Below are 12,941 nucleotides of genomic sequence, written 5' to 3' on the forward strand. Positions count from 1 at the left end.
CAAACTAGCTCCAAACATCTGAGATCTGAGTCTAATGTAGGCTGAGTACATTGAGTTTAAACGCACTGATCGCGTAAATCTTACAACTTCCTGACGAGCAATGATGTTACAGTTGTCGATCACAGCTGGATATGGTGCATTTTATATCTGACAATACAATGGCTGGGCGCGCTGGATATCACTAGCAGTCTTGGTCATCTCAACGAATGTTTTCTCTGTATAGCTTTTGCTTCTGAAGGTTCAGAAGGCTATGATTGGGTTACTTATAAGCATGACATTTTCACTTAATATACAGAATCAGTGGTGCAATACATTTTGCATTGCTTCTGAGAAATGTATGTTGTGCCATTATATGGGCCCTTCATGTTGTACATCGTTTTAGTTAATTGGCTTTACCAGTAAGTTCATTTTTAGCTGTATTACCCTGAAATTGTTGTGCATCCCAAGCTGACAGAGTGGGGAATTCAGACCCAATATTATAACCTTAGAGGTTACGTTTGTAGTGATGTTTCATCCTGTTGTGCACTCGTGGTTCTTCCATCTTGTGCAGTGCCACCTTTGATCTGTATCACTGGTTTGTACTGTACCTCTCCAGGCAAAGGGGCTGTTTGTGGGCTATAGGGACAGCTATGGGTAGGTACGATTGGTTAAAGTGACATCTGAGTCTAACCAGAACATCTAAGAAGGCGATATGAAAATGCGCATTTGCTGCATTGTTCCATGCTGCAAAAATGTACTGCACAGTCATGCATGCTCTGGTAAATTTCATTCTGTTAAATCCCTTCCAAAAACAACCTGCTGAAGAATCGGTGGAGGATTGCCGTGAAATTGGTAAACAGTGACTCAGTGTTTGTAGTGCACGTTTTTGTCGATGGCGTCTGCAAACATTCTGAGAGCCAGCAACCAAGTGACATGGCTGTAAACACAGGTGTTCAGACTGTAATACAATAACCAACTTCTTGGTCCTGATATGATTTGAGGAAGCGCTTCGTTGCTGACAATATTGTATTTGATCTCATCGGACCTTGGAACCAATTTGCAAACTGCTGTTCCTGAAAATTGTGAAGTTCTTGGACGAGGCCAGACAGCTTTGTTTAGGAACACCACAGCTCTTACATCTGGCAAATTTTTGCAAAACGCAGTGGCAACAAATTCGCTAGTTTAACGGACACTTGCAAAGTAGTCAGTTGGAGAAGGGCTGTTTTCTGCCGCACACAAATCAGCTCAATCATAGGCCAAAGTCTGACTGAGTTATTTTATAATATCTATTCCTCTTGAGCAAGGCAACTAAATCACATTCATGTCTTACATGGCCATGTATAAAACAAACAGACCATTGCAGAATTATTCACCTAGGCTAAACCAAGTTCAGTTTGGAATTATCATCAAGCATTTGTGTGTAGACCTAACTAATGTTACCCGTTGAGTTTTTTTTTTGTATGAAAACTGTCATTTAAGACAAAGTGGAACAGTTGGATTAGGAACTGGTATTTTCAAAAAATATTTAGGCCTAGGCTGCCTGTTTCAGTTTGGTGTGCTTCATATTTTGTGCAACATTCAGCTTTATTTACGATGACTTTAGATAAAAAAATGTTTTCAAGAGTTGGCTGCAATGTTTTGATTAGAAAATGAAAGGGAACTATTTGCATTTATCCTGCATGGCAATGAAGGAGAGGTGACTAATTTGCATGTTACAGTTTGTTTTGCATAGTTTATTACAGTGCTCATGGAATTAAAACAATACAGAGACGGCAGTAAGTCTCTTTATAAATTCCAGACAGTAGCCTAATCTTTTTAAAAAGGTAAGCCCGTGTTCAGATGTTTTTCTGTTTAACTAACAAATTATTCCACAAACCAGTCCTACAAAAGTGAATAGTTCGGCAAAATGTTGCTTTGTACCCTGTGTCTTAAAGCTGAAACATGACCTCTTTAAACCGTCTGCTGTGAATGGGCAGTGTAGACTGCAGTTTAAGAGGATAACGTCTCACTAGAAGGGAATGCAATTTCCTTACAATTCCTAACAATTCCTAACAATTTGCTCTTTCACAGTCTTTAGGACTGTCTGTCTATTTTGACCAATGGCCAGTTTACAGGTCCCACAGAAGACAAATATCAGTCAGGATTTTCTAAGATAAGCATAGAACCAAAAATGTGAATATGGTTAGCAGTCACAGGTGTCTGATGCAGGTTGGGTCCAAGCCAGGTTAAATTGTTGTGCGTGTGGTTGCAAGGGCTAAGTGTGCCAGAGTCTTAAGGATTTGGCAAACTCTTGTCAAACAGGCCATGATATCATTTCTACAGCAAAGTAAGGCGATGTTGATTTTTATAACAATTAGGCTACTTACTTTCAAACATGATTGGTATTCATATTTAGTACTGTGTTCTCTGTCTGAATAATATGAGAGGGAATAATGTTCAGATTTTCACAGCATGCGTTCAAAACTGGGCCCAACTTTATTCTATGTGCATGCAATACTTAATAAACAGAGATTTTATAAATAATCTATTAGCATCAGTTGGTGTGCTCCTCATGAACAAACTTTTCAGTCACTCGGTTTTATAAAAGGAATACTAATGAAATAAGTTCCTAACTAGTGAAGGACCTGTTGATGGATTTTTATCTTTAACTGATATTCATCTTTAGGGTTTAGTTTTGATTTTAATCACTATGGTGATGCACAATTATGCACATAAATGTAACTGCCTGACATTCGGGAGGATCAGAGTACATTCTTAGCATGTTAGTACATGAATATTCATAATTAGCTAAGTCATGTAAACCAGTACAGGAAGCAGCAAGTAGCACATTGTTGATGGATCAAACTGGAATGCAGAGTGTTGGATCTTCCTTGAAGTAAATTCCTGTCTTATAATGAGTTGCGGTCAGCAACGGTCAACCTTGCTATGATGGAATTTGTGGTTATTTGAAATGTAACGGTGATGTTTAATTTTTATTTCTGTGGCGATAAAGGGAAGATGTAGTTGCAGAAGACCTGCCTTGAGATTTAGCCCTAACATTAAAACTGAAGCACTGTAGGTGGGGGTGGTGTTTGTGTATGTGGAGGTTAACTGCTCCATTTTCAGAGTTCTGGAGAGGCTTTCAGAGACTTCTGAAGGGTTACCGCTGTTATAACCATGTCTGCTGTTTAATTTGTCTGTATATTTTTGTCCTCATAAAATGTATGACATATTTGTTTTGTGACCATGTGAGCCCATTGCTATTTTTGGTGTATTTTTATAGCTTGAATCTATTTCCAAGGTTAGGCTAGATGCTAGGTATAGGCATTCCAGATAAACAGTTTAAATGTTTGCACATTGGAATGTTGGGTTATTATTTTAAGTTTAATAAAACAATCATTATGAAATGAAAAGTTTAATTCCTCAGTGTTTGGTTTTAACAGACCAAAAAAGGTGTGTCTTTGAATATAGCCTAAATGTCTATTTTCTGCCTAAATTCCTGTCTTTGAAAATAGTAGGCTTAGCCTACTTCACATTTCTTCAACAATATAACAGATGCCGTTTTTATTTTCTTGGTTTGCAATAATAGTAGGTCTGCTCACATTGAACCACACCATTAAAGTAGAACATTTAGAAGATTGGTTTTCATATATCTTTTAAAATAATAATTAAAATATTTAAAATTGCCTGAGAGACATAGGCTGTCTGTATCATACACATCAAAGAGGATTGAGATAATATCCTAACATGTAAGAATTTATTTCCAAAATGTATCTGTGGTTGGATTTAGTTTATATTGTGTACTAGGATGCAGGAAAGGCGTTAGAGCTTTTGACTTTTAACTCAGGGGCTGTGGATTTGTATTATTAAAGTTATTATCACCAGTAGGCTAATTGTTATGCATCTGACAATCATAGCTTTGTTTTTTCCTTAGATGCTCTGACAGACTACTAGCCTTTTTCTAGCCTGTACAACAAATTAGATTTCATGACCTAAGGCTAAAATTGAGGTTGGGTCAACCGAGAATTGGTGACCTTTCGCTCACACGTTGACATTATTTACAGTAGGCTTTACTTTGATATCCAGCCATATGGAAACATAGCAGGGTTAAAATGTGGCTATGAGGACACGGTAATGACCTAGCCTATATTGTATGGTAATTAGGTTTGGGACTGGGTGTCGACATAGCAGCAGTCCTAGTTTCTTGTTGGACTTGGAAGGGTTGTGGGAATTCAGGAGCAGAAATAGTTTTATGGATTTTTCCATAAAACCATTTCCATATTTCTCTTTTTTTACAGCCTTCATTTATGTATTTCCCGCTTTCAGGCAGTTAAACCCCCTATAGGAGTCAGGCCGCCATCTTGTGTTTTTGACCTTGTAAAATTGGATGTGCGTTTTGTTAATGTCTTTAGAGATTATGTCTTTCAGACACCTCCGTAGATGAATGCATCACCTTTACTGTTTAAAATGCAGAAGGCACATACGCATGTTTCTTGGCTTGTTTCAGGATGAGCAGATGTTTGTGGGAAGACGCAGAGGTCATTATGTCACGAGGGACAGTGCCCTGATTGGTCACCCACAGGGAAAACAGATCGCACCAGACCAACATGCTGTGCTTCTTTAATGATCTTTGTGTTTGCGTGCATGGGTGTGTGTACGTGTGTGTGTGTGTGTGTGTGTGTGTGTGTGTCTGTGTGTCTGTGTGTCTGTGTGTGAGGTGCAGTGTCTGCCAAGACTGTATCTGCTTGGCTTCCTTTTCCTGGTCTCATATCACATCCTGTCTCAGGTTTGGTAGTGTCTGTCTTCCCTCGCCTCTCTACTCTATGTGTCAGTGGGACAGATAATGGCTCCTGTAGTGTATACCATGTTTATGAATGTCAAGTTAAGCCTTCTACACCCCGACCTGAAGTGCCATAATCAGCCAAGGCTGACCATTCTTGTTAGCTGTATGTAGTAAACCACAGATGTAGTGTTGGTAGTAAAGCAAAGTGGTGTCATTGCAAATGGTTAATTAAATTCTGATTCCAAGTGTGCTTATATTTGAATGTCTGTGTAAGCTGCAAATGATTCATTTTATTTTCAGGACAATTTCACACAAGTTAACTTGAAATTATTTGCCTTCTTGGTATGATTTATTTCAAACCAAAGATTGCAATGTTTCTGTCATGCTGTGTTTGCTTGCAGCAGTGGATGTTGGTTAAACAAGTATGATGGAAAATACTCTCAACCTATTTGCATTCTTGCTTTTCCTGTGTGCTGTTTAGTTCTTTCCCCAATTAACAGCAGTGGAAATAACATAATGAAAGGGTGTTGTATCTGTGAAAGAGGCTGTGCTTTTGGAAATTAGGACAAGACAGCCGAGGCAAAAGCATATTGTGAACTCCACAGTTTGACGCTCTTTTTGAGCGGTTTGTTTTCAGTTTAACTTGAATGCTTTCAAGAACATCACATTGTCCAGGTTCAACTCCAAATGGTCAGAGTAGTGGTCTTAGTTTCATTTGTACACTGGCGTGATTGTGTCACTTAGAATTTGTACAGTTGTGTACAGTTTCAAATGAACCAAAGCTCACTTCAGTTCAGACAGCCAAAGGAATTGGGTGTGGAAATTCCATTAGCATGGCTCACTGTTACTCCATAACTATTTAAATGTAATGCTGAAGTACTAGTGGAGTGGGTGACTGCTGATCTCTGATGGTGGCTTGGGAGAAGTTCTTCAGGCAGAGGAACATCGCTGGTGGAGGTTTGTGGTCTTAGAAAGCATTGAGATGAATGCATAACTTGTTTGCCCAAGAGGCAGTCCTTTGGATGAAGTTGAAACCCATGACACTACGCTGGTCAGGAAATAGATTCATCATAATATTGTTCTTCCAATGCATTTAAAATGATATACAATTTTTGTCTTGTGACAACATAGAAAATGTATGAATTTGAAATTATCATACCAATGATTTATGATTAACCAGAATTTTTGTCATTTAAACATGACTAAAGTTGCCTTGATTTGAGTTCTTTAAATCACATGTTCACATGGATTTAAATTCAACCGAACTGTTAACCCCAGAGTTTAGTGTGAAATCTAAATTGGATTGATGTCAGGTATTAAATACATATCGAATGCAATGACAACCAAGTCTGAGCCTTGCCCCTTTTTCCATGTCCCTTTTGTTTCGTACGTTTTTGCTGGAGGGTACTATTTAAAGTACTTTATACTGGGGCCTGTGCTTTGTCTTCCCAGGGTGTTGATGAGTGAATCTCTGGTATATCCAAGCCCCAGGAGTAGCATTATCCTGGCGCACTATGGGACCTGTACAGCAGTGCAGATGTAAACTAATGGGCACTGGGGGTAGAAGGACATAGCAGGAGGGACAGGGCTGGACTGAGTCAGACTGAGTTTATAATGTGTCAATGTGCAAAAGGTTCACAGATGTTTCAGAGACTCACAAGGGCGTTGTCTGTGTCGACTCTCCTTAAGGAAGAAGCACTTGTGACCTGAGGAGGTTTCAGAGGTGTAGGCCTATATGCTGCAGCAAGGTAGTGTAGATTATGATATCAGTTAAGTCAGAGACTGGGGAATTTGCTCAGAGAATATCTTCAGTCAACAATGCATTTAATCCCTGGCCAAATATAGGTGGGCAGTAACAAGGCTGTTGGCTCAGAAATTCTTCAATGTCTGCCATACCAGTTGGACATGGATAGCTATAACATTGAGCCATCTTCCTTGATTCCATGAGCATAGTTTTGGTTGGATGTTGGTAAAAAAAAAACCCTTTAACCACTGAGCCAATCAGAGAGTATTTCCGCCTTTCACAAGCCAAATAAAAATCAAACCATCCAAAGTAAAAGTGTATATGAGCTGAGCTAGGCTACAAAATTGAAGTCACATTTTTGACAGAATCGCATTCATTGGGCCTGCGCATTGACAGACATAAAAATGAGCAGATGGTTAGCTTCGATTTGAAATGATATCCGACCATGTGATATTATACCGTTAGTCTGTTCCAGCTAAATATAACATTGCCGTCATCACTTTGTAGAGTGTATTGTTATATTATATCTGTTGTTTGTAGTGTAACGTGAGGACATTTTGGCCTAAGCATTTTCATTTGTCCTGGAGTTTTTAATAAGAGAGCAAAAAGTGTCTCCACTGTCTCCCAGGGTCTTTATTTTGGTCTCCTCACACAGACACACAGTACATTCAGTAAAGGAAAGGTTGTGCCAGTGCACTTTAGCACATATTGTGGGGGTAAAACATTTTGAGGATTTGCTAGGGGTGGCCTTTGGCAAATAGTCTATTGATGTTTGGAGCATTTTAAATGAATAGAGTAGGAACAGCCAATCAACATCGGTCCACTGAAGCACTAGTGTTGTATCTAGCATACAGGTTTTTATGTCATGCAAACACAACATGGGAATAACAACAGGAAGGCCAAGCATAATACAAACAACATGGCAAATACAGCCAGTAGCATAATATAAATCAAAATCTACCTGATATACCTTACAATCCAAAAATATATAAGATATTTTAAAATATATAAGCATAAAAGATAACATTGCTGAGTAGAAAATATATTCTACTGTTTATTTTTGGTCTTCTCTAGTGTTTAGCTATATAATGTAGGTTCTGAAGTATTGCAGTGCCAAGCTATGAAAGAGATGGTAAAAATCAAAGTGCAAAATCCCTCTTCTCTTCGCCTCAAAGGTGGAGTAATTCAGTTGTCAGCGTGGAATGTGTGACAAGGCTGCACAAACATGAAAAAACTGTAGACAAACTGCACAATTGGCAGGCAGGAGTTCACATGGAAGGAGGTTAAATCCAGGAAACACACTTAATGCTTCCTTGTGGGTGCACCAGAGAACAGACTTACAGGCCAACTGAAGATGAAAGAATTTCCTCCCTTTGTTTATACACTCTTTCTCTTTTGTGTGTGAAAAAGAAACTGTGGAAGAACAACCTGAGCGTATCACCTAGAACATTTTCACAAACACACACTAAAGCAAACCACCCCCCCCTCCCCTTTGTTAACAACCTGCATTTTCCCCAGAACCTGACACAGCTGCAGTGCACAGAAGAGATCTATCTCCAGATGGTTTACATTATTAACAGGCATAAAGACACACTCAACATTAGGTGCTTGGAGCCATGTGTTTTTAACCTATAGCGAGGGCTAAAGATTTAGGGTGTCAAACTAAGATAATCTGCTGACAGGGTCACGCACAATTGACGGTAGAGTTGGCCAGCGATGAAAGGATTCAGTCTGAGGGAAGATTGTGTCTTGTTGTGCACCAGTGACCTCCTATGGTTAATGGGACACCAGCTGTCTGCCTGCACAATATTCGCATGAAGTGATCTCCACTAACTGGTAAACTGTAGGTGTTTCAAAAGAGAGCTTGTACTTGACCAAACTCAGGAAGTTCCACTACCAAGTTACTGCGATTGGCTTACACATAGTCCTATGATTTTTCGTGTCCCGAGTACTAATGCCGAGAAAAAGTAGGCTAATACGTACGAGATCTATCAGTGTATTCTCCCAATGTTCCCTCGCAGTATCAACTATTTTGATGGTAATCTCTCTAGAAAGTTTGGGAGTGTATCACTGCAGAGCAGCTGGGCTTAAAAACAAATCGCACGCTGACTGTAAATGTAGTCATTTCTTTTCAGCCACTTATACAATTACACTGTACCTTCAAACTGATTTGTTTCCTCGTATTTGGAGCAGAGACATTAGGTTTTATTGTGTTTCCAGCTCCTGGGGATCAAAGAGGAGGGGTGGGGGGGGGTGGGGGGGTGGGGGGGTGAGGGCGTGAGGGGGTGGGGGGGGGGATGGATAACTGTGAAATATGTGGACAGGCGACGGTGCTGACCTGGATGTGGGTCAGTGGTCATGTGATGGGGAAGAAGCAAAATGGGGAGATGAATAGCCACATTATCTCCCTCGGTGAGAGGGACCTCTCCTCGATAATTCATAATTCATAATTTACCGCTTTCTGTTTCGGTGAATCTGATTGCATACGTTTGGGGAGTTTTTTACTCAAGCCCTGAACACCGCCATGGGCGAAGAGGCTGAAAGGGATATGGGATCAATACATTAAGGTACTGCATTTAATGAACTGAAAGTCAAAGTCACCATTATCCCAGACTTGAGTACAGTGTTCAGTGTGACACCATCGAGAGTAAAATGGCCTATGCAGAATATATCTGCTGTTTTCCACCTGTACAATGTCTTGTTGGATGCAGTGGCATATGATTGCAATTCTTCTAGATAAATGTTTGGTGTTGCAGAGAATGCAACTTGTGAAAGATTTCACAGTGGAAATGGAATCTTCACAGTGAAATCTCAAGCTTTACTGAGAAACTTGTTTACTGAGATGTTTGTTTGTGTTTGTGTGTGTGTGTGTGTGTGTGTGTGTGTGTTTGGGGGGGGGGGGGTATGTGAATATGTTGTACAAATTGACATATAGATAATTTTGTTAGTTACACTAATTCAGCAATATGAACTGATGAGAGACAATTTATAAATTAAAGTGCTTTGTAAATAATTCATCAACAATGAGAAACATTTAATGAAGAACTATTGAGATCCTCTCTTCATATGAGCAAAATAACCTCCTCCATTCAAAGCAGACCAACAGGCTGGGTTATTCCTTTCAATTTCTGTTATTGGAGTGCATTCTATTCTAAAGGGAACTTCTCCTGGTTTCACAATGTCCTCAGTTTTTTGCTCTGCAAACTCCAGTGATGACTTGATGCAAAGGAATGTTTTTTGTCCCTGCTGGGTACAGTTTGGTTTAGCCTACTTTCATATTTCTAAAGGCCTTTGTCACATTTTTCTCTCAGTACAGTAGTGTTTTTGGTCCCCCGGGTAATGTGTTATATGCAGTGCTTTGAGACCTGTCCTCTTTCTTTGTGTTTAAAGTTTACTGTCAGCAGCTGAATGTAAAAAGAACATGTCGTTTCCACCCTGCGTTGAAGTTACCCTTGACTTGATGGTAGTTTGTTTGGATGGGTCTGTTCGTCTGACTGTCTGACTTCCTACAAGAAGTCTGAGATGCATATTCGTCATTCTCTGAGTCTATACTTACTGGAAATTCATATTTTTTGATGGATATACTGTATAGAACACATTATTCATAGAAGGAAGTATGTGCATCTGTTAACCAAGAGCAACCACATCTCACACACACGCAATAGTTCCCATGTCTCTGTCTTTCCTTTCACCATGGCGATAATTATGCACATACTGAGATTTTATTGGCTTCCTGCTGCTGGGTTTATGAATGGAGGCTTGGGGAGACATGGAGAAGTGCGTACGCTGCTAGTGCGAAAGAGCTTGTGTCTTACACTAGCACCATGACCATGGGCCTAGAGTCTGAACAGTGTCAGTGTACACAAACCCACAACTCCTCCACCAGTGTAGAGGCACCACACTGTGCAGACAACTTTGGAAAGTGGCATGAAGACTGTGTAGATCTAAACGATCTATGAGAGAGTGTAGATCAGCTGCAGTGGTCTGTCATACGCCATGGCTTTCCCAGATGCATTCAACACAGATGCTACAATCAGTCCTGACCAGATGCCTCCTTCTTCTGAAACCGGACATTTTAAATATACCAATGATAAAAGACTGATTTTGTGGTACACTCTATTTGCAATTTGAAGGGAGGATTTTGTGGCCTAAAAGTAAGATGGGTCTGGTGCTGTACAGGCAGAAACATTGAGAGGATTGAACATGGAAAGATGAGCTCTTGAACATGTGAGACCATATATATGAGAAAATGTGTTTAATGAAGGCCCAGGTGTGGCATTGCCATGCCCACTATGGCCCAGTGTAATATGCCTGTAGGATTGTACTGTATCCTTTTATGTTGTATTGCATACTCTGAGGAGGAAGGTCTTGTTTGGTTCCAGTAGAGGCGGAGCTTGCGACCACTGACCAATAGTCTCTATTGCTCATCCAGCTCTTCCACTGAGCCCTCTGATTGGTTTGTGGTTTACCATGTGTATCATTTTGATGGGACATGCTGGTGGTAGACAGATGGTTGTATCTAGTTGGTGTAAAGCCAGAACCAGGAGGCGGGCTAAACAGACATGGCGAATGAACTGCTTCGTGAACACATGCTGCAGCCCTGTCTGTTCTCTCTCTCTCTCTCTCTCTCTCTCTCTCTCTCTCTCTCTCTCTCTCTCTCTCTCTCTCTCTCTCTCTCTTTCTATGTCTACCACAAATGTCATATTGGGGAAGGACACTGGTGATAAATAATCTGGTGGCATCAGCATTGTGGCATCACCTGGCATGTGTGGACCTTCTGTCAGGGCTACTGGCGAAGGTTCAGTCGGTGCTGGTGAACCTTTTTTGGGACCGACTACACTGGGTTCCACAGACTGTGCTGTATATGCCCAAGGAAGAAAGGGGCCAAGGGCTGGTGCACCTGGGAAGCAGGGGGGTCTTGACATATCATTCTTTCTCATGGATTACAAAGGTCCTACACTGAGTGGATTACCTGTTTTTTAAACGTTGCCTTGCAGGGTCCACTACATCGGCTTTCTGGCTCCTGGAGGAGCCGTTGGTGTATGGGTCCCGGTTGGATGTGTGCTGTGAGGCCCTTCCTCAGCTAACTGAACTGCTATGTGCCTCTAAGACTACTAAATTACGGCAGGCTGTGGGCATGGCTGGCCGGGATTTGGACCAGGTGGAGGATTTTGGCACGCACCTTTGGGTGCGGACCTAACTTAGGCTAGCATAGCACAGGAGATCCATTCCCTAGGCTCCTGGTGTCCCCCAGGTTCTCTGATTCTGCACATAAAGGTCCCCTGTTAGAACATCGAGTATGGACAATGTGGCCCTGGATGTGGCACACAGAAAAACTGTGTATAACATGGTGGTGAAAGTGGTGAATGAAAAGAGGCTGATTTCTCTCACAGACACACTGTGGAGGTCTTACTTGGGGTTAATGGAGGAGGAAAAGCCACAGTGGCGGGCATTATACAGACCACCGTTGGCCAAGAAGGTTGGGGATTTACAGTGGAGGGTGCTGCATGGGATAATTGCAGTGAATAGTTTTATTTCTGTAATGAACCCGACGGTTTCCCACCACTGTCCTTTCTGTAATGAGAGGGAAACTGTTTTTCACTGCTTTTCTGTATGTGTGAGACTTCGGCCTCTGTTCTTCTTCTTGGGTCGACTGTTCATATCAATGGGGGAAACTTTTTCAAAAAAAGGTTTTTATCCTGGGGTTTCCATACAGTCGCAGACAGAGGGCAAAGTCTCAGCTCATTAACTTTGTTTTTGGGCAGGCAAAAATGACAATTTACCTGAGCTGTAAAGCCAAGGTTGATCGGGGGGATGCACACGATGTGGTGGCTATGGTCAGAAGCATGATTAAGGCCAGAGTCATGGTAGAGTTCAGGTGTTACAAGGCCATGAGGACACTGGATACACTCAGAGTGTATGGGGCTATAGGGGAGCAGTATGCTCAGTGGAGGAAGGAGAGCTTCTGTTTGCTGAGGGCATTGGGTGACTGAGTAGGAGCGACTTTTACTTTTTATTTTTTGTCTTGTTTGCTTTTGTTCACTTAAGTGAATCTATTGTCAGTGATGCATAAAAATTGGCTTTTGAACTCACCATTGCACTGAATAATAAAGAATGGTTAAAATTCAAAATTCCCTATATCTCTGTCTTTCTCTTTCTGTCTCTCTCTCTGTCTCTTTCTCTCTCTCTCTCTGTCTTTCTTTCTCTCTCTGTCTCTCTTTCTTCCTCTCCCCCCCTCATCTGCATCAGAGACTAATTCATGATTCTGCTTTCTGGTTTTTTAAATTTGCTGACTCACTTTTCTTTATTGTGTTACAGAGCCTCTAACAGGCAGTTTGGGGTTGGATTGGAGCTGCTGAATGCTCTGGTGGGCCCGAAAGCTGTAGAAAGATGTTTTTCTTGGATCAGGTCAGGGACGGGCAAGAGCATAATTCTGTCTGGCTGGGTTTTTCTCTC

The 12,941-nt window shown here is 41.1% G+C and overlaps 1 protein-coding gene across 4 annotated transcripts in view; it reads left to right on the forward strand.

The window, feature by feature from the left end:
* LOC135250822 (disco-interacting protein 2 homolog A-like) overlaps positions 1-12,941 on the forward strand; it is a 91,117-nt gene that overhangs the window by 1,943 nt on the left and 76,233 nt on the right. The gene's annotated exons all lie outside the window — the stretch shown is intronic.

Source organism: Anguilla rostrata, chromosome 3, assembly GCF_018555375.3.
Source record: "Anguilla rostrata isolate EN2019 chromosome 3, ASM1855537v3, whole genome shotgun sequence".
NCBI lineage: Eukaryota > Metazoa > Chordata > Actinopteri > Anguilliformes > Anguillidae > Anguilla > Anguilla rostrata.